We start from the raw sequence: 27388 nt of genomic DNA on the forward strand, positions 1-27388 counted from the left end.
TAGGTTCATTTTCTTAAGAGAAATTGAAATAAATATACTCCAAATTAACGATTGTCTAAACCACTGAAAAATGAAATGCAGAAACAAGGATCAGTGGAGATTAGTTCTCAATTTTTTATCATGTGCTCTGCCCTGTGCTCCTCAGAATGGATGCCCTTGAGCTGATCTAAGCATCTTGCATGGTCAGGAGCCCTATGGTTGCATCTGTGTTAGGAGGATGGAGAACAATGTGAGTAGTAGTCAGTGTTCGTGTCTTGGATTTGAGCCGTATTCTTAAAAAGACACTTACTGTATTGTTAAAAAATATAGTAGAAGTCCAAACTTGCCAAAGTCAAGGAATATGATCATGAATCCATATATGAAACACTGAGTTCAGTTAATGAGAGAGTTGAGTGTCAGGGGAGATGATGGTTTAGATAGATGTTAGGGATATTTAAGGGTCTTACTCATGATTTATTTATGTGACTTATGTTATTTATTTTAAAATATTTATTTATTTATTTGGCTATGCCAGGTCTTAGTTGCAGCATTCAGGATCTTTATTTGCAGCATGCAGGGTCTTTAGTTGCAGCATGTGAGCTCTTAGTTGTGGCATGCGGTATCTAGTTCCCTGACCAGGGATCAAACCCGGACCCCCTGCATTGGGAGCATGGAGTCTTAACCACTGGGCTACCAGGGAAGTTATTTAAATAATAGTGAATTAATCAATAAACAGATGTAGATGATACTGGAGAAAAGAGCCCCTCCTGGACCACTGATGATGACTGGAGGCATAGGAGTTATATATGGTGAATACCATGTAAAATCTATCCATGCAAAATCTAGCCAATGTTCTGTTATAAATGACCCCACGGGTCAATGTTAGGAAAATACAAACATCATATTCCATTTTGGGGGTTAGATGTATTAATAATAATAAATCAGTAATTGAACCCTGAAAAAATGTAAAAAAAAGATGAAAAGAAGAAGGTGAAGCATTGTCCACCAGGATCATATGTGGTCAGGCAAGAAATATTATTAATAAAATAGAAAACATTCATGCCCTTTAAGCAATAAATGAATAAGTGTCTTGCCCTTTTGCTGAAAGGATCATACAGACACTGATAAATAAGAGTCAACATTATTGTTCTGGGTCAGTCTCAAATTTAAGGTTTTCTTTTCTTAAGAGAAAAAAATACTACACTATGAAAAATTCATGAATGCTTAAATGAGTAAATGAAATGTGGATAACAAGGATCAATGGAGATAAGGTCTGAAATTTTTTATCATCTTTTCTGCTCTGTACTCCTTAGAATGGGAGCACTTAAGCTGGTTGAAGGATTCTTCTGTGGTCCTGAGAGCTCTGGTTGCATTCACGTGTTAGGACTGTGGAGACCATGTGAGTAATAGACAAATTTTGGCCTTAGTTTCAATATTTTATTTAAGGCTATTGACTGTATTATTGCAAGTTGTGAAATATAATCAATGAAATCCAAATAGCCCAGAGTGAAATATGGGATTAATATGAAGTACTATATTGATTCATTCATAAAATGAAAAATGAGAGTTATTAATGAAAGATGTTGACACGAGAATGATTCTAAATATATATTAGATATTTCTAAGCTCTTCGGTGGTTCCGATGAATAACCATTTAAAAAATTATAATTACTGAATTATGAATTGAGCAATAAATAGTGTGGAAAGGAATGAATAAAAAGAGATACAGTACTGGATTAATGATGACTACTGGCAGTGTGTGAGTCATATACGATGAGTGTGTGTCTGGAACTCTGAGGCCCAATAAAATTAATCTAGTCCATTTTCATTATTTGAAGGTATTCTATAGACAGATGTCAGGAATATACCGAGATCTTGATTTGTTCCTTATGTGCATGCATTTTCATCTATTATTGTAATTGGATAAATGAGAGAATCTATAAAGAATTATATAAATCAGTAAAGATGAATGCGTGAAGCATTGGCCATTATATAAATATGGGAATGGTATATGACTGTTAACTGTTTTCTAAGGGAATAATAGTCTTACATAATGTTCATAATCTGGTCAAGGGTCAAACTTGTTCATTTTCTTAAGAGAAATGAATATTCACACCAAATTAATGATTGCCTAAGGATTGATTAAATGGAAGATAAAAGCAATCAATGATCAGTGAAGAGAATGTCTCAACCATTTTTGTCATCTGTTCTTCCCTCTTCTCCTCAGAAGCAACACAGTGGACCTGATTTAAGGACCTTTCCTTGATTGACAGCCTTAGGATAGGATCTGTGTTTTAGGATCCCAGAGATCTATGTGAGTAATAAGCAAATTCTTTCCTTGGTTTGAATGTTTTGTTAAGGGTCTTCATTGTGTTAACAAAAATAATTAAAAATATTCCAGAAAGTCCAATGTGTCCTTGTAACAAATATGTGATTAATAGAATCACAATGATTAAAGCATTTATGAAAAGTTGTATAATTAATAACAAAGATACATTGATTTGAGAATGACTCAAGATACATATCAGGAATAACAAGGACTTCTTGGTGTTTTGTGAATCATATTGTTTTAAAGTTGTAATTAGTGAATTAATGAATTAACCAATAAATGATATAGAATGAATGAAGAGAAAGTCATCTTTTCTGGATTGATGATGATAAATGCCAGCGTGTGAGTCATCGATGACGAACAATACGTGTCTGGAACGCTGAGGTCCAATACAAAAGAAATGTGGTCTTCTCTTCATGTGTTTTCATTGGTTATGCTAATGAAAGCATCAGTCAACAAATCCGCCGATCCATGGTGTGAAAGTCTCAATCTCGGTCATCACCTTCTCTGTTTGGTACTTTTCAGAATAGAAGCTCAAGGTGAGTTCAGCCTCCATGTTGATCAAGGTTCTCCGTTTCAGGTTGCTATGGGACAGAGACCCAGGTGAGCTATAGCCAGGGTTCCTGTCTTGGTTTGGGGAGTTGGTTTAAGTGTTTTCATTGTATTCTTTGAAAGTAGTAAATATAATCAAAAAGTTAACTATGGCCCAATGATAAATATCATATAAGACCTTATGTTGATTAATTGATAATATATAACATTCATATTTATTAATGAATGATATAATCTATGTTGGTATTAGAGACAAGTCAGGGATATCCAATGGCTAGTTCTTTGGTTTTTGTTACTCAAATATTTATTTTATTATTATAAGTGAAGTAATCATTTAATTGATACAAATATATAAATAAATGAACTAAACATGGGCCCAAATGAATCAGTGATGATTAACACATGACCATGGATGATGAAAAATAAGGGTCTGGAACGCTGAGGCCCAACACAATCCATACTCTTTTTCTTTGTTTATTTCATCCTATGCACAGATGTTAAGAAGTTCAAGTGCTTAGACCGAGTTTAAAAATTAGTAATACAGCAATGAGAGCACCATTAAAAATATGTAGATAATAGATGAAGAAGAACAGTAAATTATTGTCTAGTTAGGAATATATATAATGAGGCAAGAAATATTAATAAAAATTGCCAACATTGATGTCCATTAGGAAATGGATGGCTCAAGGGTATCACCTCTCTGGCCAAGTATCAAATAGACTTGAACTATTCAGCGTTGATTTTATTGTTCTGAGTCAATCTCAAGTTTGAAGTTGTTCTTTCTGTTAAGAGAAAACAATGTCTGCATTATAAAAAAGTTATAAATTCCTAAATGACTGGGTAAATGAAATGTAGAATGCAAGAGTCAATGACAATAAATTTGTTTTTTTTTTCTCATTGGCTATACTTCATATTGTTCAAAATGGACACGTTCACGCTGATGGAGCGTTATTCCATGGTGATGCACCTTAATGATTGCATCTCTGTGTTAGAAGCACAGAGACCAATGTGAGTAATAGTCAAATTTCTTGTCTTGGTTTCAGTGATTTTTTTCCCCTCTGTGTGTGTATACAGTGTACTATTTGAAAGTTCCATATAGGATAACAGAGGGACAATGCAGCTCAGTGATACAGAAGTTTATGAAACATTAATTGATTAATGCATAAATGAGTAACAGCATATAATTTAAAAAGAGGTACATTGCTGTGAGAATGATCTATTTATAGATAGAAATATCATGACTCTTCTTGGGATTTGTGAATAATAGGGTTTTAAAATTATTATGAGTGACTTACTGAATTAGTCAATAAACAAATAGAAATGAACAAAAAAGAGACTCAATCATGGGCCAACGATGATGATTATGATGGGGAGAGTCCTGAACGATGAAAACATGGTTGAAACTGAGGTTCAACCCAGATCAAAAGTAGTCTATTCCCTGTTTGAAATTATTTCTATAGAGAGATGTCAGGAATATAAAGAAATCATATTCTTATATTGATTTCATAGACTTAGATTTGTTGTTATTAATGGATCTGTGATGGAACCATTAAGCAAGTATAAATAAACCTATAAGGAAAAGTAGGGTGAAACATTGTCCAAACTGGAACTTTGTGACAAAAGTTACTGTTAACAAACATTGAAAACACTGATGCCCATTAAATAAATGGCTGAGGGTCACCTATTTGACCCAGTTTGGATAGAAATGCATATGTAAGAGTCAGTTTACTTGTTCTGCCTCAGACTAAAGACTGAGCTTTCTCTTTTAACAAAATAGAAAGTACTGAAAGAAAAAATTATAACTACCTAAATACTGAGTAAATGAAATTTGGAAAATAAGGATCAATGGCAATTAGGTCTGAATATTTTTATCATCTCCTGTGTTCTGTACTCCTCAGAATGAAGGCAATAGAGATGATTTAGCATCCTTCATGGGCATGAGCTCTGTGCTTGCCTCTGGACAGTAGGAGGATGGAGATTAATGTGAGTAATAGTCGAAGTTCTTTTCTCAGTTTGTTTTTTTATTGAAGTAATTCAATGTATGATTAAGAAATGTGGACTATAAGCAAAGAAGGCGGCTGCATCTCAGTGTTGAGTATTGGTAAAAGAATCATTATATTGATTAATGAATATACGGAAAACTGAGAGTGTTCATGAGAGATGTATTAAAGTAAGAATATTCTATATACATCAAAGCTCTTCTTGTTTTTCTAATTGTACTGATAAAATTATTAGTGAATTTGTGATTTACACAATAAAGAAATAGAAATATATTTAGAAAAAAAGGGACAATATGGGATCGATGATGACTACCGGTGGCGTATGAGTCGTGTACGATGAAAACGTGTCTGGAGCTCTGAGGTCCGATGCAAATGGATTCTAGTCCATTTTCCTGTTTGCAGTGACCTTATAGGCAGTGGTTAGGAATACACAAAGATGTTTGTTTTGGTTATTATGACCAGGCATTTTTTCTATTTTTATAACTGAATCAATGAAATAGTGAATATACAGATGTGTAAAATTTAAAAAATGAATGTGAAGCCTTTTCCAATTATAAAAATATGTGGTTAGGCAAAAATTACTATCGTATATTAATACATTAATATTTTTTGAGGGGCTTCCCTGGCGGTCCAGTGGTTAAGAATTCGTCTTCCAATGCAGTGAGTGCAGTTTCGATCCCTGGTCGGGGAGCTAAGATCCCACATGCCTCGTGGCCAAAAAAACAAAACATAAAACAGAAGCGATATTGGAACAAATTCAGTAAAGACTTTAAAAGTGGTCCACATCCAAAAAAACCCCCATAATTCTTTTTAAAAAAATTTATTGAAAAGACTTATAACCATGGGGAAAGAAGTGGTATATCACCTCTTTGGCTAGGGGCGATATAGAAAGTGACAGGTATTGGTTACTGACTGAGTCAGTTACAACTTTGACATTTGATTTATTAAGGGAAAAAGAAACAATTATTACCATAATTTAGTCAATGCCTCAATTACTGTGCAAATGAATAGTGTGATATTTGGATCAATGGAGAGCATATCTCAGTATTTTTATCACCTTGTCTGCTTGTTATTCTTCAGGATGGATGTTCCTGCTATTTCAGCTTCTGCTGTGCTCACTTGTCACACTGCCCCTGTGTCAGGAAGGAAACTAAGGTGAGCAATGGGCAAGGTTGTTGTCTTGGACTGGTGGTGCGTTTGAGGGTACTCATGGTGTTATTAAAAAGTATTACATTAATCAAAAACTTACTCATAGTTCAATGATAAATCTAAGAAATATTCTTTTGAATAATTGATAATGGATAGGATTGAGGTTGAAAATTGGAAGAGATGGGCCCTTAGTGGGAAATGATTCTGTAAACTGAGGTTAAGGGTATTGAAGAGTCTTATTCTTGGAATATTTAGTGAACCATATATTATTTTTATTATTACCCATTAATTAATGATTTAATCAATACAAATATAGAAATGATGGAAGAAAAGAGACTCAGTGATGGACCAATGATGACGATCGTGACGGGAAGAGTCCTGAACGATGAAAACATGTCTGAAACTCTGAGGTCCAACCCAGACCCTGGTAGTCTCTTCCTTCTGGTGAAACTGTTTCTATAGAGAGATGACAGGAATATAAATAGATCATATCTTTGTATGGATTTCACAGACTTAGATTTGTTATTATTAATGAATCTGTGTTAGAACCTTTAAGCAAATATAAATAAACATAAGGAAAAATAAGGTGAAGCGTTGTCCAAATGTGAATGTGTTTTGTTTGGCAAAAGTTACTGTTAACAAACATTGAAAACACTGCTGCCCATTAAATAAATGGGTGAAGGTCACCTCTTGGACCAAAGTTAGATAGAAATGCATCAGTAAAGACAGTTTAATTGTTTTGCCTCAGACTAAAGATTGAGTGTTTTTTCTTTTAACGAGATAAGAGAGAAAGAAAAACTAATAATACCTAACTACTGAGTAAATGAAATGCAGAAAACAAGGATCAGTGGCGATTAGGTCTCAATATTTTTATCATCTTCCGTGTTCTGTACTCCTCAGAATGAAGGTAGTAGAGATGACTTAGCATCTTCCATGGACAGGAGCTCTGGTTGCCTCGGTATAATAGGAGGATGGAGATTAATGTGAGTAACAGTTGAAATTCTCTGTTTTTTTATTAAAGTAATTTACCGTATTATTAAGAAGTGTGGAATATAAGTAAAGAAGGCAGCTACATCTCATTGTTGAGTATTGATATACAAACTATTATATTGATTAATGCACATATGGAAAACAATGTATTAAAGAGAGATATATTTAAGTACAAATTATTCTATATACATCAAGGCTTTTCTTGTTTCTTTTTTTTGAGTTGTACTGCCAAAAGTATTGGTGAATTTTTTATTTAATCAATAAAAAATAGAAATATATGTAGGAAAATAGGAACAATATTGGATCAGTGATGATTTCCGGTCATCATTATGAGTGGTATATGGTGAATATACCAGTATATTCTGGAACTCTGGAGCTCTGAGGAACTCTGAGGTCCAATATTAAATTAATTGAGTCCATTCTCAACTCGAGAAGGCATCCTGTAAACAGATGTCAAGAATAAAGGAGGGGGCTTCCCTGGTGGCGCAGTGGTTGGGAGTCCGCCTGCCGATGCAGGGGACACGGGTTCGTGCCCCGGTCTGGGAGGATCCCACATGCCGCGGAGCGGCTGGGCCCGTGAGCCATGGCCGCTGAGCCTGCGCGTCCGGAGCCTGTCCTCCGCAACGGGAGAGGCCGCAACGGTGAGAGGCCCGCGTAACGCATAAAAAAAAAAAAAAAAAAAAAAAAAAAGAATAAAGGAGGGGCTTATTTGTGGTCTTTGTGTTCATGGATAGTCATTCTATTATTGTAATTGGAAAATGCGAGAATCTGTAAATAAATATATAATTAAAAATAAAGATGAATGGAGTAAAACAATTTCCAATTACTGAAATATGTGCTGAGCCAAAAAATACTATTGATGTACCACGGACACCCAGAATTTCAATTAAAAATGAATGGTACCTGACTGTTACCACTTAGGGTAAGAATGGGAGGGCCGAGAGAAGTGATGGACAATCTTCATCATGTAGCGCAGTGTCAAGATCAAAATGGTTCATCTTCATAAGATTTTACATATCTGCTACATTAGAGATAGCTTACATAACAATGTGAATGTGGAAGCAGGGATGAGTGGAGTGTCTCCACCATTTTTATCTTCTGCTTTGTTTTATACTCCTCAGAGTGGACACACTGGACCAGAAATGAGGATTCTTCCTCAAGTGCCAGCCTAGGATGGCATCTTGGTTGTAAGAGCCAGAACACCCATGTGAGCATCATCTAGTTCCTAGTCTGGGGGTCGATGGATTCTCTAAAAGTAATGACTGTGCTAACAAAATGAGTGAAAGAAAATTAAAGGAGGGCATCTTTATCCCACTGATAAACAAGGAACTGTTGTGAAGCAAAAACCCGGTAATAAATATGAGAGAGATATGATGATGTGAGAATGTTTATAGAGACAGGTGAACGATATTGAGGCCTCGTTGGGTTTTGCAAACCCAAGAGTGTCAAAATTGGCATTAGTGAATTAACGTATGAATCAGTGAACCATATAGAATGAAGAGAAAGTCATCTTTTCTGTATCGATGACGATAAATGCCAGCGTATGAGTCATCGATGACGAATCGTTATGTGTCTGGAACTCTGAGGTCCAATACACAAGAAATGTGGTCTTTCTCTTCATGCATTTTCATTGGTTATGCTAATTGATTCAATGAAAGCATCAGTCAACAAATCCGCCGATCCATGGTGTGAAAGTCTCAATCTCGGTCATCACCTTCTCTGGTACTTTTCAGAATAGAAGCTCAAGGTGATTTCAGCCTCCATTTTGATCAAGGTTCTCCTTTTCAGGTTGCTGTGGGACAGAGACCCGGGTGGGGTCCTGTCTTGGTTTGGGGAATTGGTTCAACTGTTTTCATTGTATTCTCAAACGTGATAGATATCATCAAAAGGTTAACTATGGCCCAATGATAAATATGATATGAAACCTTATGTTGATTTGTTGATAATATATAACATTGATATTTATTAATGAAAGGTATAATCTATTTTGGTATTAATTAGAGACAAGTCAGGGGTATTCGAGTGTCTTTTTCTTTGTTTTTTGTTAATCATGTATTTATTTTATTATTATCAATGAATAAGGATTTAATTGATGCAAATATATAAATGAATGAACTAAAACTAGGTCTCAAATGAACCAGTGATGATTAGCAGATGGGTCATGGATGACAAATGAAAAAGGTCTGGAACCTTGAGGCCCAAGACATTTCATACTCTAGTTCTTTGTTTATTTCATCCTATGGACAGACGTTATGAATGTTTAAAGTTCAAGTTCTAAGATTGAGTTTTAAAATTATTAATACATCAGTGAGAGTACCTTCAAAGATATAGATAATAGATGAAGAAGAACAGATATATTATTGTCTAATTGTGAACATAAATGGTGAGGAAAGAAATAGTAAGAGAAATTCCCAACACTGGTGCCCGTTATGAAATCAGTGGATGAAAGATGTTACCTCTGTGGCTAAGATTCAGATAGACTTGAAGTATGGGAAGTCGATTTTGTTTTTCTGAGTCAGTGTCAAGTATGAGGTTTTTCTTTCTTTCAGGAGAAAACAATGTCTACATTAGAAAAAGCTATGCATTCCTAAAGGTCTGGGTAAATGAGACGTAGAATGCAAGAGTCAATGACGATAAATTTTCTTTCCTTTATTTTTCTCATTGGCTGTACTTCATATTGTTCAAAATGGACACATTCGCGCTGATGAAGCATTATTCTGTGGTGATGCACCTTATGATTGCATCTCTGGGTTAGAAGCACAGAGACCAATGTGAGTAATAGTCAAATTTCTTGTCACAATTTTGTTGATTTCTGTTTGTTTGTTTGTTTTTGTTTGTGTGTGTATTCATTGTATTGTTTGAATGTTCCATATAGAATAACAGAAGGCCAAGTGTAGCTCAGTGATAACTATTGAATTTTATGACACATTAATTGATTACTGCATCAGTGAAAAACAGCATCTAATTAAAAAAAGGGATACGTTGATGTGAGAATGATCTATATACACAATAGGGATATCATGACTCTTCTAAGATTTTGTGAATAATAGGGTTTTTTTAGTTATTATGAGTGCATTACTGAATTAGTCAATGAACAGAATTGAGCAAAGAAAAGAGATTCAATCATGGACCAATGATGATGATCGTTTCGGGAAGAGTCCTAAACGATGAAAACATGTCTGGAACTCTGAGGTCCAATGCAGACATGAGTAGTATATTTCCTCTGATGAAACTTTTTCTGTTGAGAGGTTTCAGGAATATAAATAGATCATATTCTTGTATTAATGTGTTAAAGTAAGAATAATTCTTTATACATCAAGGCTCTCTTTGTTTTTTTTAAATTGTACTAATTAAAATTATTAGTGAATTTGTGATTTACACAATAAAGAAATAGAAATGCATGTTGAAAAAGATGGACAGTATTGGTCTGATGATGACTATCTGTGGCATATGGGTTGTGTACGATGAATATGTGTCTGGAGCTCTGAGGTCTGATGCAAATAGAATCTAGTCCATTGTCCTGTTTGAAGTGACCTTATAGGCAGTGGTTAGGAATATACAAAGATCTTTGTTTCGGTTATTATTACCGTGCATTTTTTCTATTTTTATAATTGAATCAATGAAATAGTCAATATACAAATGTGTAGAATAAAAAAATGATGAAAGTGAAGCCTTTTTCAATTATAAAAATATGTGGTTAGGCAAAAGTTACTATCATATAGTAATACATTAATAAATATTGAAAAGCCTGATAACCATTGAGAAAGATGTGGTGTAAGGGTGTTACCTCTTTGGGTGATATAGAAAGTGACAGGTATTGGTTACTGACTGAGTCAGTTACAACTTTGACATTTGATTTATTAAGGGAAAAAGAAACAATTATTACCATAATTTAGTCAATGCCTCAATTACTGTGTAAATGAATAGTGTGATATTTGGATCAATGGAGAGCATATCTCAGTATTTTTATCACCTTGTCTGCTTGTTATTCTTCAGGATGGATGTTCCTGCTATTTCAGCTTCTGCTGTGCTCACTTGTCACACTGCCCCTGTGTCAGGAAGGAAACTAAGGTGAGCAATGGGCAAGGTTGTTGTTTTTGACTGGTGGTGCGTTTGAGGGTACTCATGGTGTTATTAAAAAGTATTACATTAATCAAAAACTTACTCATAGTTCAATGATAAATCTAAGAAATATTCTTTTGAATAATTGATAATGGATAGGATTGAGGTTGAAAATTGGAAGAGATGGGCCCTTAGTGGGAAATGATTCTGTAAACTGAGGTTAGGGGCATTGAAGAGTCTTATTCTTGGAATATTTAGTGAACCATATATTATTTTTATTATTACCCATTAATTAATGATTTAATCAATACAAATATGGAAATGATGGAAGAAAAGAGACTCAGTGATGGACCAATGATGATGATCGTGATGGGAAGAGTCCTGAATGATGAAAACATGTCTGAAACTCTGAGGTCCAGCCCAGACCATAAGTAATCTCTTCCTTCTGGTGAAATTGTCTCTATAGAGAGATGACAGGAATATAAATAGATCATATCTTTGTATGGATTTCACAGACTTAGATTTGTTATTATTAATGGATCTCTGATAGAACCATTAAACAAATACAAATAAACATAAGGAAAAATAGGGTGAAGCGCTGTCCAAATATGAACGTGTTTGGTTTAGCAAAAGACAGTGTTAGTAAACACTGAAAACACTGCTGCCCATTAAATAAATGGCTGAAGGTCATCTCTTTGACCAAGCTTAGATAGAAATGCATCAGTAAAGACAGTTTAATTGTTCTGCCTCAGACTATAGATTAAGCTTTCTCTTTTAACAAGATAAAAAATATAGACAGAAAGAAAAAGTAATAAATACCTAAATACTGAGTAAATGAAATGCAGAAAACAAGGATCAGTGGTTATTAGGTCTCAATATTTTTATCATCTTCTGTGTTGTGTACTCCTCAGAATGAAGGCAGTAGAGGTGATTTAGCATCTTCCATGGACAGGAGCTCTGAGTAACAGTTGACGTTCTCTGTTTTTTTATTAAAGTAATTTACGGTATTATTAAGAAATGTGGACTATAAGTAAAGAAGGCAGCCACATCTCAGTGCTGAGTATGAATATATGAACCATTCTATTGATTAATGTATATATGGAAAACAATGTATTATCGAGGAAGATATGTTACAGTAACAATACTTCTGTGTACACCCAGGCTCTTCTTGTTTTATTTTTTGAATTGTACTGCTGAAATTATTAGTGGATTTTTGATTTAAGCAATAAAGATATAGAAATGTATGTAGAAAAATAGGACCAATATTGGATCGATGATGATTTCTGGTCATCATCAATATGAGTCATAACGATGAATACATGTCTAGAACTCTGAGGTCCAATATTGAATTAAGCTAGTCCATTCTCAACTTGAGAAGGCATCCTATAGACAGATGTCAGGAAGAGCATCTCATTTTATTATCATCTCCTCTGCTTTATATTCCTCAGAACGGACACACTGGAGCTGATTGAAGCATCCTGCGTGGTCACGAGCTCTCTGGTTTCATCTGTGCTGTAGGAGTATGAAGACCATGTGAGTAATAGTCAATGTTTTAGTTTCAGTGGTTTGTTTAAGGTTATTCATGTATTATTCAAAATATGAAATATAATCAAAGAAGGAAAAATGCCATGTTAGTATCAGAGTGACATGAAATGTTATGTTGATTAATCTATAAATGTATCCTTGAGGTCAGTTTTTGAAACAGAGTTAGTCTCTGGAAAAGATTTTAGAGATAGATATTGACAATATTTTAGTTTATTTTTTATTTCTGTGTATTTAGCAATGAATTTATCAATAAACAGATGTTTATGAGAATGAAAAGAAAGAGGGCTTTCATGGGCCAGTGATGATGAATGGTAGCAGATGAGTCTGGATAATGAGTAATATATGTCTAGATACTGAGGTCCAACAAAATACCTAGTGTATTTCTTGTATTTCATGTTAAGATATACCCAGTATATGTATTTGGTTCATAGATTTAGATTTATTATTATTAATGGATTAATTATAGAACCATTAAATAAATATAAATAACAGGTAAAGAAAAAAGGGTGAACTTTGTCTAAGTATAAACATGTGGTGAGACAAGAAATACTATTAATAAAATTGAAAACACTGGAACTCAGGAATAAATGGGTCAAGAGCATCGCTTTGACTAAGGATCATATCAATACAGATAATTAAGAGTCAATTATATTGTTGTGGGTTTGTCTCAAGTTTGCTGTTGTTCATTTTGTTAAGATAAAAATATCTCCACTGTGTATTCCATGCAAATGGAAACCAAAAGAAAGCTGGAGTAGCAATTCTCATATCAGACAAAACAGACTTTAAAATGAAGATTATTACAAGAGACAAAGAAGGACACTACACAATGATCAAGGGATCAATCCAAGAAGAAGATATAACAATTGTAAATATTTATGCACCCAACATAGGAGCACCTCAATACATAAGGCAAATACTAACAGCCATAAAAGGGCAAATCAACAGTAACACATTCATAGTAGGGGGCTTTAACACCCCACTTTCACCAATGGACAGATCATCCAAAATGAAAATAAATAAGGAAACACAAGCTTTAAATGATACATTAAACAAGATGGACTCAATTGATATTTATAGGACATTCCAACCAAAAACAACAGAATACACATTTTTCTCAAGTGCTCATGGAACATTCTCCATGATAGATCATATCTTGGGTCACAAATCAAGCCTCAGTAAATTTAAGAAAATTGAAATTGTATCAAGTATATTTTCCGACCACAATGCTATGAGACTGGATATCAATTACAGGAAAAGATCTGTAAAAAATACAAACACATGGAAGCTAAACAATACACTACTTAATAACGAAGTGATCACTGAAGAAATCAAAAAATACCTAGAAACAAATGACAATGGAGACACGATGACCCAAAACCTATGGGATGCAGCAAAAGCAGTTCTAAGAGGGAAGTTTATAGCAATACAATCCTACCTTAAGAAACAGGAAACATCTCGAATAAACAACCTAACCTTGCACCTAAAGCAATTAGAGGAAGAAGAACAAAAAAACCCCAAAGTTAGCAGAAGGAAAGAAATCATAAAGATCAGATCAGAAATAAATGAAAAAGAAATGAAGGAAATGATAGCAAAGATCAATAAAACTAAGAGCTGGTTCTTTGAGAAGATAAACAAAATTGATAACCCATTAGCCAGACTCATCAAGAAAAAAAGGGAGAAGACTCAAATCAATAGAATTAGAAATGAAAAAGGAGAAGTAACAACTGACACTGCAGAAATATAAGCATCATGAGAGATTACTACAAGCAACTCTATGCCAATAAAATGGACAACCATGAAGAAATGGACAAATTCTTAGAAATGCACAACCTGCCAAGACTGAATCAGGAAGAAATAGAAAATATGAACAGACCAATCACAAGCACTGAAATTGAAACTGTGATTAAAAATCTTCCAACAAACAAAAGCCCAGGACCAGATGGCTTCACAGGCTAATTCTTCCAAACATTTAGAGAAGAGCTGACACCTATCCTTCTCAAACTCTTACAAAATACAACAGAGGGAGGAACATTCCCAAACCCATTGTACGAGGCCACCATCACCCGGATACCAAAACCAGACAAGGATGTCACAAAGAAAGAAAACTACAGGCCAATATCACTGATGAACATAGATGCAAAAATCATCAACAAAATACTAGCAAACAGAATCCAACAGCACATTAAAAGGATCATACACCATGATCAAGTGGGGTTTATTCCAGGAATGCAAGGATGTTTCAATATATGCAAATCAATCAATATGATACACCATATTAACAAACTGAAGGAGAAAAACCATATAGTCATCTCAATAGATGCAGAGAAAGCTTTCGACAAATTTCAACACCGATTTATGATAAAAACCCTCCAGAAAGTAGACATAGAGGGAACTTTCCTCAACATAATGAAGACCATATATGACAAACCCACAGCCAACATCATCCTCAATGGTGAAAAACTGAAAGCATTTCCACTAAGATCAGGAACAAGACAAAGTTGCCCACTCTCACCACTCTTATTCAACATAGTTTTGGAAGTTTTAGCCACAGCAATCAGAGAAGAAGAGGAAATAATAGGAATCCAAATCGGAAAAGAAGAAGTAAAGCTGTCACTGTTTGCAGATGACATGATACTATACATAGAGAATCCTAAAGATGCTACCAGAAAACTACTAGAGCTAATGAATGAATTTGGTAAAGTAGCAGGATACAAAATTAATGCACAGATATCTCTGGCATTCCTGTGCACTAATGATGAAACATCTGAAAGTGAAATCAAGAAAACACTCCCATTTACCATTGCAACAAAAAGAATAAAATATCTAGGGATAAACCTACCAAAGGAGACAAAAGACCTGTATGCAGAAAATTATAAGACAGTGATGAAAGAAATTAAAGATGATACAAATAGATGAAGAGATATACCATGTTCTTGGAATGGAAGAATCAACATTGTGAAAATGACTCAACTACCCAAAGCAATCTACAGATTCAATGCAATCCCTATCAAACTACCACTGGCATTTTTCACAGAACTAGAACAAAAAATTTCACAATTTGTATGGAAACACAAAAGACCCCGAATAGCCAAAGCAATCTTGAGAACGAAAAACGGAGCTGGAGGAATCAGGCTCCCTGACTTCAGACTATACTACAATGCTACAGTAATCAAGACAATATGGGACTGGCACAAAAACAGAAATATAGATCAATGGAACAGGATAGAAAGCCCAGAGATAAACCCACGCACATATGGTCACCTTATCTTTGATAAAGGAGGCAGGAATGTACAGTGGAGAAAGGACAGCCTCTTCAATAAGTAGTGCTGGGAAAAGTGGACAGGTACATGTAAAATTATGAGATTAGATCACTCCCTAACACTGTACACAAAAATAAGCTCAAAATGGATTAAAGATCTAAATGTAAAGCCAGAAACTATCAAACTCTTAGAAGAAAACATAGAATACTCTATGTATTCTAAATCACAGCAAGATCCTTTTTGACCCACCTCCTAGAGAAATGGAAATAAAAACAAAAATATACAAATGGGACCTAATGAAACTTCAAAGCTTTTGCACAGCAAAGGAAACCATAAACAAGACCGAAAGACAACCCTCAGAATGGGAGAAAATATTTGCAAATGAAGCAACTGACAAAGGATTAATCTCCAAAATTTACAAGCAGCTCATGCAGCTCAATAACAAAAAAACCAACAACCCAATCCAAAAATGGGCAAAATACCTAAATAGACATTTCTCCAAAGAAGATATACAGATTGCCAACAAACACATGAAAGAATGCTCAACGTCATTGATCATTCGAGCAATACAAATCAAAACTACAATAAGATATCATCTCACACCAGTCAGAATAGCCATCATCAAAAAATCTAGAAACAATAAATGCTGGAGACGGTGTGGAGAAAAGGGAACACTCTTGCACTGCTGTTGGGAATGTGAATTGGTTCAGCCACTATGGAGAACAGTATGGAGGTTCCTTAAAAAACTAAAAATAGAACTACCATATGACCCAGCAATCCCACTACTGGCCATATACCCTGAGGAAACCATAATTCAAAAAGAGTCATGTACCAAAATGTTCATTGCAGCTCTATTTACAATAGCCCTTAGATGGAAACAACCTAAGTGTCCATCATCGGATGAATGGATAAATAAGATGTGGCACATATATACAATGGAATATTACTCAGCCATCAAAACAAACAAAATTGAGCTATTTGTAATGAGGTGGATGGACCTAGAGTCTGTCATACAGAGTGAAGTATGTCAGAAAGAGAAAAACAAATACTGTATGCTAACACATATATATGGAATTTAAGAAAAAATTATGTCATGAAGAACCTAGGGGTAAGATGGGAATAAAGACACAGACCTTCTAGAGAATGGACTTGAGGATATGGGGAGGGGGAAGGGTAAGCTGTGACAAAGTGAGAGAGAGGCATGGACATATATACACTACCAAATGTAAAATAGATAGCTAGTGGGAAGCAGCCACATAGCACATGGAGATCAGCTCGGTGCTTTGTGACCACCTACAGGGGTGGGATAGGGAGGGTGGGAGGGAGGGAGATGCAAGAGGGAGGAGATATGGGAACATATGTATATGTATAACTGATTCACTTTGTTATAAAGCAGAAACTAACACACCATTGTAAAGCAATTATACTCCAATAAAGATGTAAAAAAAAAAATGCTGAGTAGCCAGGGACCACCGGGAGGTGGGAGAAATGGGAGATGTTAGTCAAAGGGTACACATTTCCATTACACAATGCATAATATCTAGGGATGTAATGCACACCTTCATGGCTATGGTTAATAATACTCTATTGTGTTCTTGGAATTTGCAAATAGAGTAAGTCTTAAGTGTTCTCATCACACAGAAAGTCAACTACGTGAGGTGATGGATGTGTTCATTAACTTGATTTTAGTGATCATTTCACAATCTGTATGTGTGTTAAATAATGTTGAATAGCTTTAAACATCATTTTGTACAACTTAGACATGAACAATTTTTATTTGTCCATCTTAGCTCAATAAAGCCGTAAATTTAAAAAACAAAACAAACAAACAAAAAAATATCTCCACTGTGAATAATTTATAAATACCTAAATGCATGAGTAAATGAAATATGGATATCAAGGATCAATGGGGATTATACTTAAACATTTTTTTATCATCGACTGCTTTGTACTTTGTACAGAATGGAAACACTTGAGCTGATTTAAGCAGTGTACTGTGATGGTGACCTCTGTGATTGCATCTCTGGGTTAGGAGAACAGACACCAATGTGAGTAATAGTCAAAGTCTTGTATGGATTTCAGTGATTCCTTTCAGGGTATTTAATGTGTTATCGAATAGTGCCATATATAATAAGAATGGCCAACTGCAGCCCAGTGATAGATCCTGAATTAATATGTAACATAAAAACAAAGGATATAAACAAAGAGATATACTGATGTGTAAATAATTCTATTATATATACAGAATAGGTATTTCAGGGCTTTTCTGGCTTTTTGCGAATAATTGGGTTTTAAAATTATTATTAGTGAATTAATCAATAAACACTGTAGAAATGAATGAAGAAAACAGGTACAACATTGGATCCATGATGACTGTTCGGTGCGTTATGAGTCGTGTATGATGAATTCGTGTCTGGAACTCTGAGGTCCAATGCAAATGGATTCTGGCCCATTGCCCCTATTTCAGGTGATCCTATAGACACATGTCAGGAGTATGCAAGAATCTTGTTTTATGTTCATTCATTTTCTTTTTCTTTTTATAATGGGATCAATCAAATAATAAATAGATAAATAAAGATGAAGGTGGTGGAACTTTCTCCAGTTATAGAAATATGTGGTTATGCAAGAAATACTATCAACATATATTAAAAACAAATGTATGTTAGGAAACATATGGTACAAATGTATGTTAGGAAACATATGGTTAGGAAACATATGATAAATAAAGATGAAGGTGGTGGAACTTTCTCCAGTTATAGAAATATGTGGTTATGCAAGAAATACTATCAACATATACTAAAAACAAATGTATGTTAGGAAACATATGGTACAAGGGGGTTATTCTTTGACTAAGGATGATATAGTTATTGATAAGTCAAATTTTCATGTTCTCTGTCATTGTCAAGATCGATATTGTTCATTTACTTAGGAGAAAATAAAATACAAATTATCCCAATTCACTACCTACCTAAATGACTGACTAAATGAAATGTGGAATTCAAGGACTAATGAAAATATCTGTTACTCTTTTTTTATCTTCTACTTTGTCTTGTACTCCTTAGAATCGTTGCAATGGGCTGACTTAAGTGTTCCACCGATGTCACGAATCCTGTGGTTGCATCTATGTGTTAAGAGCTTGGAGAGCAAAGTGAGTAATAGTCAAAATTATTTTCTTGGTTTTGTGGTTTTCTTTTTTATAAGATTTTCCCTGCAATCTTAAAACCTGTGAGGGACTTCCCTGGTGGTCCAGTGGTTAAGACTTCGCCTTCTGTTGCAGGGGGTGTGGGTTCAATCCCTGGTCAGGGAGCTGAGATCCCACATGCCGCGGGGCCAAAAAACCAAAACATAAAACAGAAACAATATTGTAACAAATTCAATAAGGACTTTTAAAATGGTCCACATCAAAAAATCTTAAAAAAAAATGTGAAATATAATTGATGATTGTCGACCATGGCTAAACAGTAAAAGTAGGGTTGATATGAAGCATTGATAAATTTATATAGGATTCATATTAATGAATCTATATAGGAAACTTTGAGGTCAATTAATGACAGTTTCTGTGGGAAGTAATTCTATAGATAAATGAAAGAGCCAAGGACCTTGTTTGTTTTAAGTTTTTGTGACCGTGAAGCATTTATTTTATTATTATTAGTGAATTGATGAATTAATCAATAAAAAGTGTTGACGTGAATCAAGGCAATGAGGACCAAGTCTGCATAAACAATGATGACTTGTGGTACGAGTCTTTGATGAGGAACACTACGGGTCTGGAGTTCTGAGGCCCAACACAAAACAAATCTAACATTCTCCCCTCTTTTTTTTTTTTTTTTTTTTTGCGGTATGCGGGCCTCTCACTGTCGTGGCCTCTCCCGTTTCGGAGCACAGGCTCCGGACACGCAGGCTCAGCAGCCGTGGCTCACGGGCGCAGCCGCTCTGTGGCATGTGGGATCTTCCTGGACCGGGGCACGAACCCGTGTCCCCTGCATCGGCAGGCGGACTCTCAACCACTGCACCACCAGGGAAGCCCTCTCCCCTCTTTTGAAGTGATCCTGTAGGGAGATGCCAGGCATATATGAGGATCATGTTCTTAGTCTTAGTGTACAGAATACCTAAAAGTATTATTATTAAGAAATCAATGGCAAGATAAGTAAATAAATAGGTAAGTAAATAAATATGAAGAATGGAAACACTGTTCATTGTTAAAAAGTATTATGAAGAAATCTGATGATGTAAATTGGGATGGAAAATAAAATGATCAAGTGTATATGTCTTTGAGTGAGAATAGTAGTGATAATTGTCATTTACTGATTCAGTTACAACTTTGACATTTGATTTCTTAAGAGCAAAATAAATAAATCTTACCATAAATTAATAAATGCCTAAATGACTATGCAGATGAGTTGTGGAAACTTTAAATCAGTGGAGAGAAAGTCTCAACATTTTTATCATCTTCTCTGCTTCGTCCTCTTCAGAACAGATGCTGGAGGTGACTTCAGCACCTGTTGTCATCAAGATTGTCTGCTGCTTCCTTGTGTGGAAAGAGACCAAGGTGAGTAATGGTCCACACTGTTGTCTTGGATTGGGTCATGTGTTTAAGGGTATTTACAATATTATTAAAAAGTATTAAATTCATTAAAAAATTCCTAATGATAAATAGGATATGAAACATTATGTTGATTAATCAATAATGTGCAGGATTGAGGTCTATTAATGAAAAAGATATAGTCTGTGTGGAAAATGATTCCATAAACCAGTGTTAGGAATCTTGTCCTAGAGTTTTTGTGAACCATGTATTATTTTCATTCTTATCAATGAATTCATAATTTAATCAGTACAAACATACAAATGAAGAGAAACAGACCAAATCATGGACCAGTGATGATGTCTGATGGCATAGGAGTCATGGACGAGGAAACAATTTGTGTCTGAAACTCGGAGGTCCAACACAGAACAAAATTAACCTGTTCCTCTGTTGAAATTGTTTCTATAAAGAGATGTGAGACATATACAAATATCATATTCTTGTATTCATTTCATAACTTAGATTTGTTACTATTATGGAATTACTATAGAATCATTAGACAAATATAAATGCATACACTAAAAAACAATAGGGTGAAGCATTGTCCAATTATGAATGTATGTTGCGTGGCAAAAGATATTAATAAAATTGAAAACATTGATACCTATTCAGAAAAGGTGATTAAGTCTCATTTTTTTAATTGTCTGCTCCGTGTTGTACTTCTCAGTACAGATGCCCTCGAGCTGCTTTCAGCATCTTCCACCCTCATGAGCTCTACGGTTGCCTGTATATACTAGGAAGACAGAGATTAATGTGAGTAATCGTGAGGTTACTCTCTTGGTTTCAGTGTTGTTTTTTTTTTAAGTGATTCATTTAAAAGTGCAAAATAAGGGGCTTCCTTGGTGGCTCAGTGGTTGAGAATCTGCCTGCTAATGCAGGGGACACGGGTTCGAGCCCTGGTCTGGGAAGATCCCACAGGCCGCGGAGCAACTAGGCCCGTGAGCCACAACTACTGAGCCTGCACGTCTGGAGCCTGTGCTCTGCAACAAGAGAGGTCGCGATAGTGAGAGGCCCGTGCACTGCGATGAAGAGTGGCCCCCGCTTGCCACGACTAGAGAAAGCCCTTGCACAGAAACGAAGACCCAACACAGCCAAAAATAAATTAATTAATTTTTAAAAAAGTGCAAAATAGATTTAGAGAATGCAACTCTGTCTCAGTGATAAATATGGGATAAAGTTATCATATCAATGTATATATGAAAAACTGAGGATAATTAGTGAGAGATATACTGTTGTGAGAATAATTCCATATATAGATTCGGGACACAAAAAGTACTCTTGGGTTTTTGTGAATCATAACATTTAAAAATGACTATTAATGAGGTAATGATTTAATCAACAAACCTATAGAAATTAATGAAATAAAGGAGGGGCAATATTGGATCAGTGATGACCACTGATGGCATATGAGTCATATATGATGAATGTGTCTGGAACATGGTCCAACCTGAAAAAAATCTAGTTCATTATCTCTGTTTGAATTGACCCTTTAAACTAATGGCAGGAATGTATGAGGAAAAATAATATTATAATTTGGAATGGACAGTAAACGTACCGTGTGTATTTTGCCAAGTGTGTTTTGTCTTTGACAAAAGGATGATAACAGAACCTTGTAAGTAAGAGTCAGTTATTGTTGAGTCAGTTTCCAGTTTGACAATTTGATTTATTAAGGAGAAATATGTTAACCTATTTTAATAAATACTTCAACAACTATGTAAATGAACGGTGTAGTCTATAGATCAATGGATAGAATGTCTTATTTTTTTTTATCATCTGCTCCTCTTTTTGCTCCTCAGAATGGACCCACTCGAGCTTATATAAAGGTTCTTCCAAAGTCACAAGCTGTATGGTTGCATCTTTGTATTAGGAGTGTGGAGAACAGCATAATAGTCAAAGTTCTTGACTTGGTTTGAGTGTTTTTTTTAAAACAACTATTCACTGTATTATTAAAAAGTATTGAATATAATCAAAGAAAGCCAACCATACTGATGCTTAATATCGGATTAATATGAAGCATTACATTGATTAATCCATAAATGGAACATTGAGTTCAGTTAATTGAAAGAGATGATTGAAATGAATGAGTCTATAGGTGGATGTTATGAGATATTCAAGAACGTTATTCTTGTCTTTTTTTGGTGATTTACATGTATTTCCTTATTAGTGAATTACTAAACAAATATTGGTGACATAAAGAGAAAGTTGGCCAATCATGGTCTAATGATGATGACTAGTGTATGAGTCATACACGATGAATTCTACGTGTCCAGAAGTCTGAGGATCAACACAAAGGGACTCTGTCTATTCATCATATTTTAAGCGACTATAGATAGATTTCAGGATTATACAGTGATCTTTTTCTTGGTCTTTGTGCTCATGAATTTAAAAAATATAATTATAAAAGAATCAATGGCAGAATAAATTAACAAATGTATAAATGAATAAAGATGAAGAGGGGTGAAGCATTGTTAATTAATAAAATATTTAGTCAGCAAAATGAATATTAATATATACTAGAATAGATAATGATATGGACCAAATATATTATGTCTTGAACTAAATAAGCATGATATTGACAGTGATAAGTAGTAGCCAGTTATTGCCCTGAGTCAGTTGCATGTTTGATATTTATTGTATTGAAAGAAAAATAAAAATTACCGTGAATTAATAAACACTTAAATGACTATGTACACGGAGGATGGAAATTGTGGATAAATGGAGAGAAGAGAATATCTCAACTTTTTTTTACATTCTGTCTGCTTGCTACTCTTCAGAATGGAGCTGATCTTAGGTTCTGTCGTGATCAAGGTTATGTTGCCTCTGTGTCAGGAAAGAGAACAGATGAGTAGTAGTAGTCAGAGATCTTATTTTGGTTTCAGTAATTTGTTTGAGCATTCCTGGCATTATTAAAAAGTACTAAATATAATGAAAAATTATCCATAAGAGATGTCATAGGAACCATCGTGTTGACTAATCAATGTTGAAGTCACTTAATGAAAAAATATAGTGTTTATGGGAAAAGATTCTGTAGACAGACTTCAGGAATATTTAAGGATCTTGTTTGTGTATTTTCTTAAATAATTTGATTTTTGTTAAAATCCATGAATGAGTTATTTAATTGATACCAATGTAAAACAAATGAAGAAAACGAGGGTCTAATGTGGACCGTTAATGATGTCTGGGGCATGTGAGTCATGGATGATGAATAGTATGTGTGTGGAACTCGGGGTCAACCTGAGATCTAGTCTGTTCCCTCTGAGATGATCCTATAGACAGATGTCAGCAATACACAAATATCGTGTTCTTATTTAGATTCATAGATTTAGGATTGCTATTACTAATGAATCAATGATAGAACCATTAAGCAAATATAAATAAATAGATAAAGAAGAGGAGGGTGAAGCATTTTTCAACATGAGCATATGTGGTGACCCAAAAAATATTGCTCATAAAAGTTTTCATGTTAATATTAAAACGTTGTTCCTTAAGAAATAAATGATTAAAGAATGTTACCTCTTCGGTTTAGGATCATCTGGACACTGTTTTGTAAGAATCAGCTTTTTGATCTGGATCAGTTCCAAGTTTAAGGTTAGTCCTTTTTTGTTAAGGAAAAATGTATATTTATGCAAAATTAATAAATACCTCAATGAGTAATTGAAATGCAGAAATCAAGGATCAATGGAGATGAGGTCTGAGTTTTTTTGATTTCTTTGTCCTGCTTTGTACTCTTCAGACTGAATGCCCTTGAGCTGATTTAAGCATCTTCCATTATCAGGAGCTTTCTGGTTACATCTGTGTTAGGAGCATGAAGACCATGTGAGTAATAGTCAAAGTTCTTGTCTTGGTTTGGTTGGTTTGTTTAAGAGTATTCAAAATATTATTAAAAAGTGGAAAAATAATCAAAGATGGTCAACTCTAGACTAGCAATAAATATGAGATTGATATGATGCATTGTATTGTTTATTGAATGTTTGTAAAACTGAGGATATAGTTAAATATATATTGATGTGAGAATTATTCTGTGTACAGATTATGTATGTAAAAACTCTTCTTGGGTTTTTGTGAATCATAGTGATTTAAAATTATTATTAGTGAATTAGTGATTTGATCAATAAACACATAGAAATGAACGAAGAAAAAGAGTGGCAATACTGGATCGATGATGACTACTGGTGGCGTATGAGTCGTACATGATGAATACGTGTCTGGAACTCTGAGGTCCAACTGGAAAGAATTACCATAAACTAATAAATATTAAATGACTGAGTCCATGAAAGGTGGAACGCAAACAATCAATACATAGAAGGTCTCAAACTTTACTTTTTGTTCTTTTTTCTACTCCTCAGAATGGTCACTCCTGCACTGATTTTAGCATTCTACTGTGGCCTCAAACTCAGTTGTCTTAGGAACATGGAGACCAGTGTGAGTAATAGTCAAAGTTCTTGTCTTGGTTTGGGTGGTTTATGGTGGTCAATGCATTATTAAGAAATAGGAAATATAATCAGAGAAGGGCGACCATAGTCCAATAATGGACATGGAAACACGTTGAGTCATCCATGTATGAAACACTGAGGTCAATTCAAGAAACAGATCTAGTGTCTAGGAAATGATTTTATAGATCTACATTAGGGATATCAAGGTTCTTATTTTGGGTTTTTTCTGATTCATGTATATTTCTTTATCTGTAAGTCGTAACTTAATAAATAAAATCAAGAGGCAAAGTATAAATGAAGGCAAAAGATTCCGTGCTTGGACCTTTGCTGACAACTCGTGATGTCTGAGTCAAGGATGTTGAGTAATATGTGTCGGGACATCTGAGGTCCACCACAAGAAGAATCTAGTCTATGTCTGTACTGGAAATGATCTTACAGACAGTTGTTTCGAATATTCAGCTATCCTGTTTTTGCGCTTTTGTGGGTCAAGGATAACGATTATATTAGTATAAGTGAATTAATGCATGGAGGTTTAAAAAATAGGAATAAGTGAATAAAAACATGGCCAGTCCTGGACCAACTATCGCAGATGTGATGAAACAGGTATCAGTACTAATCTAGTTTTGAGGAGTTGGGATTCATGTTCCTTATCTCTCAGAATGCAGCACATACAGACAGATGCATGAATTGTCAATGTTCTCATTCTGGGATGTCTTTGGTCTACGGGTTGTTTGTTTTATTACTAATTCGGAAACATGTTTATCAAATTAAATAAAAGATTAAGTGCTATTTAAATTAAAGAAGGCCAGTGATAAAAGTTTGTTGGGCAGCGTGAGCTACTGTGCTCACTGAACTCCACTGCAGAGTTACAGTCTGTTATCAGCTTGCTAGTGGGCAGCAACCTGTGCAGGTATTACTATTATTCATGCTATCACATTGAGCGTGTGCAGTTTTATCTTTACAGTGAATAAATGGATAAGTTAATAACAATCACTAGCTCGAAGGGACAAAGTGTGGGCCAGTAATGAGCGTGTCTTGAAGTAATTATGATTTAACCAGTTCCATTCAGTTGATGTCCCTCTTAGGGCAGACATTCTGGCTCTTGCTAGTTTGGGTAAGAAGAACATTGATATATACAGTAGCATTTCTGTTCAGGGTTTTGGAGGTTTTAAACGTTGTTCCATTTCTTTAAAAAGAATGACTAGTTTCCGAATTAATTTATGAATAAATAAATAAATAAAGTAGGATTGAGTATTGTTCATTGGTATGAAATTACCTTGGAACAAGGGCTGAGATGAATCTAATTCTGCGCAAGTAAGGCTCAGAGATTCAGGTGGTTGTATGTATGTGTGGAGCATAGAGACGGATGCCTCACAGATGCTCCTGTCCTTGATTCAGGTACTGGATTCAAAGGTATCCCTTTTTAATGTAAACTTTATCATTGAATTAATTAAATTAAAAGAGGGGTTACCTTTTTGCCGATTGTAGCAAGTAACATGGCCCAAAGTTTTAAGGTTAATCTCAACCAGCTCACCCTGCATCCATTAGCATATTAGAGCAAAGTCAAGATCTAGGCTGTTTCATTCTTTTTAACATTTGCTTTCTACTCCCCAGAATGTCTTCTCATGGTTAAACGTCATGGCTGGGGAGTCTCTGGGTAAGAAGCCTATAGGCCTGTATACGTGGTACACAAAGTTCTCATCCTTGGGTGGGTAGTTTGCTCATGGGTGTTCGCTGTATTACAAAAAATGGATAAATGCCTATATATGTACACAAAATTTTACAAGACCAGAGATGAGAATGAATTACACATCAAGGATTAGTATGTAACCAGTCAGTATAACTGTTGAACTATATATTTTTAAATATCATCCTAGGACACTGAGGTTCATTAATAAACAAACAAATCAGAGGTGTTACCTGTTTGGGATGAAGGTCATTTAGACAGAGAATAGTCATAGTCAATGTTCTTGGTCTAGGTCAGTGGTGAGTTCTAGTTTATTTAATTAAGAGAAACAGAAACAAATAATGAAATGAATTAATACCTAAATAGCAAGTCAATCAAGTGGAAAACACGAATCAGTGGAGAGAACTTTGCATATTTGCCTTTTTGGCCAAAAGATATTCTGTCATATTTTATTTAACATTTTTAAAGTTATAAAAGAATCTGTAATCATTTCCCACCCCCCTACTTCTTTGTGCTGTTTAATTTGTGCTTCACAGAATGGACATGAGTGGATAATCATTTTGTAATTATCAAGACCTTCATGGCTCAATGTGAGTAATGGTCAAGTTCTTGTCTTTGTTGGGATAACTTATTTAGAATATTCAGTGTATGATTTCAAAGTATGGAATACATTTGATGGCTGTTCCTCTCACTACTTTACATCTTGGGTAGTGGGATTTTAGTCCATCATATAGCAAGCTGATCTGTTTTCACTCAGAGCACCATGCGGATGGATTGTCTGTCCGATAGTGACTCCTGATTTTTGCAGATCGAACAATTG

At 34.8% G+C, this 27388-nt stretch overlaps 1 long non-coding RNA gene, 14 other non-coding genes and 6 pseudogenes across 16 annotated transcripts; all 21 read left to right on the plus strand.

The window, feature by feature from the left end:
- Window positions 1-27388, plus strand: LOC116749405. 2 transcript variants are annotated; one of them, XR_004348599.1, is made up of 20 exons: window positions 1-229; window positions 1293-1378; window positions 2207-2293; window positions 2834-3868; window positions 4759-4843; window positions 5941-6015; window positions 6910-6992; window positions 8121-8206; window positions 9710-9770; window positions 10996-11070; window positions 12510-12594; window positions 17828-17914; window positions 18929-19014; window positions 20339-20415; window positions 21116-21201; window positions 23975-24036; window positions 24182-24264; window positions 24795-24870; window positions 26496-26538; window positions 27105-27388. It is a non-coding gene; the product is annotated as an uncharacterized LOC116749405 (long non-coding RNA). The 2 variants fall into 2 exon arrangements; XR_004348600.1 differs by having other exon boundaries at window positions 21121-21201; window positions 27105-27192.
- LOC116750232 lies at window positions 748-814 on the plus strand (annotated as a pseudogene).
- Window positions 1712-1783, plus strand: LOC116750180. The gene has a single exon (XR_004348899.1). It is a non-coding gene; the product is annotated as a small nucleolar RNA SNORD113/SNORD114 family (small nucleolar RNA).
- LOC116750188 lies at window positions 2624-2698 on the plus strand. The gene has a single exon (XR_004348905.1). It is a non-coding gene; the product is annotated as a small nucleolar RNA SNORD113/SNORD114 family (small nucleolar RNA).
- LOC116750174 lies at window positions 5156-5227 on the plus strand. Its single transcript, XR_004348895.1, has one exon. It is a non-coding gene; the product is annotated as a small nucleolar RNA SNORD113/SNORD114 family (small nucleolar RNA).
- LOC116750207 lies at window positions 6354-6425 on the plus strand. The gene has a single exon (XR_004348915.1). It is a non-coding gene; the product is annotated as a small nucleolar RNA SNORD113/SNORD114 family (small nucleolar RNA).
- On the plus strand, window positions 7300-7398 carry LOC116750227 (annotated as a pseudogene).
- On the plus strand, window positions 8516-8591 carry LOC116750206 (annotated as a pseudogene).
- Window positions 10126-10197, plus strand: LOC116750211. The gene has a single exon (XR_004348919.1). It is a non-coding gene; the product is annotated as a small nucleolar RNA SNORD113/SNORD114 family (small nucleolar RNA).
- On the plus strand, window positions 10423-10494 carry LOC116750208. The gene has a single exon (XR_004348916.1). It is a non-coding gene; the product is annotated as a small nucleolar RNA SNORD113/SNORD114 family (small nucleolar RNA).
- Window positions 11409-11480, plus strand: LOC116750209. Its single transcript, XR_004348917.1, has one exon. It is a non-coding gene; the product is annotated as a small nucleolar RNA SNORD113/SNORD114 family (small nucleolar RNA).
- On the plus strand, window positions 12328-12403 carry LOC116750205 (annotated as a pseudogene).
- Window positions 12898-12970, plus strand: LOC116750222. The gene has a single exon (XR_004348929.1). It is a non-coding gene; the product is annotated as a small nucleolar RNA SNORD113/SNORD114 family (small nucleolar RNA).
- LOC116750192 lies at window positions 18226-18298 on the plus strand. The gene has a single exon (XR_004348909.1). It is a non-coding gene; the product is annotated as a small nucleolar RNA SNORD113/SNORD114 family (small nucleolar RNA).
- LOC116750198 lies at window positions 20735-20810 on the plus strand (annotated as a pseudogene).
- LOC116750193 lies at window positions 21828-21894 on the plus strand (annotated as a pseudogene).
- LOC116750199 lies at window positions 22662-22733 on the plus strand. The gene has a single exon (XR_004348913.1). It is a non-coding gene; the product is annotated as a small nucleolar RNA SNORD113/SNORD114 family (small nucleolar RNA).
- Window positions 23610-23682, plus strand: LOC116750221. The gene has a single exon (XR_004348928.1). It is a non-coding gene; the product is annotated as a small nucleolar RNA SNORD113/SNORD114 family (small nucleolar RNA).
- LOC116750155 lies at window positions 24601-24672 on the plus strand. The gene has a single exon (XR_004348879.1). It is a non-coding gene; the product is annotated as a small nucleolar RNA SNORD113/SNORD114 family (small nucleolar RNA).
- LOC116750195 lies at window positions 25199-25273 on the plus strand. The gene has a single exon (XR_004348911.1). It is a non-coding gene; the product is annotated as a small nucleolar RNA SNORD113/SNORD114 family (small nucleolar RNA).
- On the plus strand, window positions 27242-27387 carry LOC116750262. Its single transcript, XR_004348959.1, has one exon. It is a non-coding gene; the product is annotated as a small nucleolar RNA SNORA79 (small nucleolar RNA).

The sequence above is a fragment of the Phocoena sinus genome, chromosome 2 (assembly GCF_008692025.1).
Source record: "Phocoena sinus isolate mPhoSin1 chromosome 2, mPhoSin1.pri, whole genome shotgun sequence".
NCBI lineage: Eukaryota > Metazoa > Chordata > Mammalia > Artiodactyla > Phocoenidae > Phocoena > Phocoena sinus.